We start from the raw sequence: 4603 nt of genomic DNA, 5'->3' as shown, positions 1-4603 counted from the left end.
TGGGGCAAGCACACTGTACAGATCTAGAATGTAGACACTACTGCGCAGATGACCAGTGCTGGGGCAAGCACACTGCACAGATCTAGAATGTAGACACTACTGCGCAGATGACCAGTGCTGGGGCAAGCACATCGCACAGATCTAGAATGTAGACACTACTGCGCAGATGACCAGTGCCGGGGCAAGCACATCGCACAGATCTAGAATGAAGACACTACTGCGCAGATGACCAGTGCTGGGGCAAGCACATCGCACAGATCTAGAATGTAGACACTACTGCGCAGATGACCAGTGCCGGGGCAAGCACATTGTACAGATCTAGAATGTGGACACTACTGCGCAGATGACCAGTGCTGGGGCAAGCACATTGCACAGATCTAGAATGTAGACACTACTGCGCAGATGACCAGTGCTGGGGCAAGCAAATCGCACAGATCTAGAATGTAGACACTACTGCACAGATGACCAGTGCTGGGGCAAGCACACTGCACAGATCTAGAATGTAGACACTACTGCGCAGATGACCAGTGCTGGGGCAAGCACATTGCACAGATCTAGAATGAAGACACTACTGCGCAGATGACCAGTGCTGGGGCAAGCACATTGTACAGATCTAGAATGTAGACACTACTGCGCAGATGACCAGTGCTGGGGCAAGCACATTGCACAGATCTAGAATGAAGACACTACTGCGCAGATGACCAGTGCTGGGGCAAGCACATTGTACAGATCTAGAATGTAGACACTACTGCGCAGATGACCAGTGCTGGGGCAAGCACCCTGTACAGATCTAGAATGTAGACACTACTGCGCAGATGACCAGTGCTGGGGCAAGCACATTGTACAGATCTAGAATGTAGACACTACTGCGCAGATGACCAGTGCTGGGGCAAGCACATCGCACAGATCTAGAATGTAGACACTACTGCGCAGATGACCAGTGCTGGGGCAAGCACATCGCACAGATCTAGAATGTAGACACTACTGCGCAGATGACCAGTGCCGGGGCAAGCACATTGCACAGATCTAGAATGTGGACACTACTGCGCAGATGACCAGTGCCGGGGCAAGCACATTGTACAGAACTAGAATGTGGACACTACTGCACAGATGACCAGTGCTGGGGCAAGCACATTGTACAGATCTAGAATGTGGACACTACTGCGCAGATGACCAGTGCCGGGGCAAGCACATTGTACAGAACTAGAATGTGGACACTACTGCACAGATGACCAGTGCTGGGGCAAGCACATTGTACAGATCTAGAATGTGGACACTACTGCGCAGATGACCAGTGCCGGGGCAAGCACATTGTACAGAACTAGAATGTGGACACTACTGCGCAGATGACCAGTGCCGGGGCAAGCACATTGTACAGAACTAGAATGTAGACACTAATGCGCAGATGACCAGTGCTGGGGCAAGCACATTGTACAGATCTAGAATGAAGACACTACTGCGCAGATGACCAGTGCTGGGGCAAGCACCCTGCACAGATCTAGAATGTAGACACTACTGCGCAGATGACCAGTGCCGGGGCAAGCACATTGTACAGATCTAGAATGTGGACACTACTGCGCAGATGACCAGTGCCGGGGCAAGCACATTGTACAGAACTAGAATGAAGACACTACTGCGCAGATGACCAGTGCTGGGGCAAGCACATTGTACAGAACTAGAATGAAGACACTACTGCGCAGATGACCAGTGCTGGGGCAAGCACATTGTACAGATCTAGAATGTGGACACTACAGCGCAGATGACCAGTGCCGGGGCAAGCGCATTGCACAGATCCAGAATGTAGACACTACTGCGCAGATGACCAGTGCCGGGGCAAGCACATTGTACAGATCTAGAATGTGGACACTACTGCGCAGATGACCAGTGCGGGGCAAGCACACTGCACAGATCTAGAATGTAGACACTACTGCGCAGATGACCAGTGCCGGGGCAAGCACATTGTACAGATCTAGAATGTGGACACTACTGCGCAGATGACCAGTGCCGGGGCAAGCACACTGCACAGATCTAGAATGTAGACACTACTGCGCAGATGACCAGTGCCGGGGCACGTGCTTTGCACATATAAAGCAGAGGACAGCGCACCTCACTTTAGTGCCTATGTGCAGTGACGTGTACACTCCTTGGCATTCTCTGTGCAATGCGAATGCGCCGCTGCCGAATGACTCATCTCTAACATTCTGACATTGGCATGCATAAGTCACCAAACCCACAATCGCAGAAAGAGATACTCATGGTTCAGTGGTCTCAAACCTAATGACAAGTTTCCTTTATTCTGTAGGGGGTCCACCCAAACTCTGCAATAAATTAGTGGGAATAATAAGATCACTTCCGATTCAGTCTGACTAGACAATTCCTGGACAGGAGGGGTGTGGGGGAGGGGAGGACATGGGAGAAATTCAGTTTAAACAGAAAAATAAACAATAAAATTTGTAAAGACACAAGATGAAATACAGTTGTGCAAAAAGAAAGAAAATTAGAGGAACATTACCCCCTTTTAAAACCACCAAAGCGCAATACCAGTGTTCACTTCTAGGCAATTGCAGGTAGTAAAGGGTTAGAATTTTTGTTTTTCCACAATTTCCAATTGCAACGTTAATTCTGGCTGGCAGACGGATCAAGGAGGGAGGAATTTTATTTTCCTCTTCCCCCAAAATATTATTTTCACAGTAACCCATATAGGTTTGCATTGTCTTCTAATAAAAAACTGCATTACTAAACGTGAAAAAAAAAATTGATTTTTTTTTCCTTTTAAGAAAAAAAAAAAATCTCTCTATGATAAAACTTTTAATCTCTTTTTAAATATTTCCATATGTTCTGTATGGATATCCAATATGGATTACCTACCATTTCCATGGTATCAACAGCATAATGACGCCCAGGTCCCTGTTCTCCCTTTAGCTTATCCGCCTCCTATAGGGCAGGAAGAGAGGAGTCACTTTCTTTTTGGGCTAGCAATTTCGTAGCCAAAAAAAATAATAATTTGGCACACGTCAAATAAATAGATACATCTGAAAAACATACGGTAATAAGAGACCTTTCCATTGTGCAGCAGATTGCTGCCGTATATGTTCCTTTCTGTAATATACCCCTAGGTGAGGACCATGTGTGATCACACACCCCTAGGTGAGGACCATGTGTGATCACACACCCCTAGGTGAGGACCATGTGTGATCACACACCCCTAGGTGAGGACCATGTGTGATCACACACCCCTAGGTGAGGACCATGTGTGATCACACACCCCTAGGTGAGGACCATGTGTGATCACACACCCCTAGGTGAGGACCATGTGTGATCACACACCCCTAGGTGAGGACCATGTGTGATCACACACCCCTAGGTGAGGACCATGTGTGATCACACACCCCTAGGTGAGGACCATGTGTGATCACACACCCCTACGTGAGGACCATGTGTGATCACACACCCCTACGTGAGGACCATGTGTGATCACACACCCCTACGTGAGGACCATGTGTGATCACACACCCCTACGTGAGGACCATGTGTGATCACACACCCCTACGTGAGGACCATGTGTGATCACATACCCTTATGTGAGGACCATGTGTGATCACACACCCCTAGGTGAGGACCATGTGTGATCACACACCCCTAGGTGAGGACCATGTGTGATCACACACCCCTACGTGAGGACCATGTGTGATCACACACCCCTACGTGAGGACCATGTGTGATCACATACCCTTATGTGAGGACCATGTGTGATCACACACCCCTAGGTGAGGACCATGTGTGATCACACACCCCTAGGTGAGGACCATGTGTGATCACACACCCCTAGGTGAGGACCATGTGTGATCACACACCCTTATGTGAGGCCCATGTGTGATCACACACCCCTACGTGAGGACCATGTGTGATCACACACCCCTACGTGAGGACCATGTGTGATCACATACCCCTAGGTGAGGACCATGTGTGATCACATACCCTACCATCAGAGGACAGACTCGGCTATTTAAACACAGGTTCCTAAATTGATCAGACAAAGGCAGGAGTCTTCTCCAGGTGACGAGACTTGCACGTCTTTGAAATCGCAGTACCCAATTTGGAAACGACAAGCCTTGTTAATGCTAGCCAGGAAATTCACCTGAAACGGTAAGGGATACGACTCGGACACCTTTAACGTAGCAGCAATAAATCAAGTGCTTCTGAAATGATTCTATTGAGGGGTCGCCTATGCACTGAACAGAGTAACATGCGACCCCATCGCCGGACAAGAGTACAAAATAAAATGGTCACCAATGAGCAGCAGAGTGAACATGTTGCATGTGTGAGATCATAAGTAGATCTGGTGGTGGTGAATACCAAAAAAAATAATAAAATAAATTAAATAATGATACAATACAAAATTCGCCAACAAAACCACTATACTCCTGCGAGGTTTAACGCACGTCCATCGGTCACCTCCTATACAGGTTTAGATCCATTAACCCATTGTAGAAAAGCCTCTTTGGCCACAGACAGCGAGCCTTTATTACCTCCTCTCATGACCAACAAGAACATCAGGACTACGGTACTTTTTTGTCCCGGATTGGCCGCATTTTTCTTTTTT

This window comes from Ranitomeya imitator, chromosome 7 (genome assembly GCF_032444005.1).
Source record: "Ranitomeya imitator isolate aRanImi1 chromosome 7, aRanImi1.pri, whole genome shotgun sequence".
NCBI lineage: Eukaryota > Metazoa > Chordata > Amphibia > Anura > Dendrobatidae > Ranitomeya > Ranitomeya imitator.
This window is presented reverse-complemented; position numbering follows the sequence as displayed.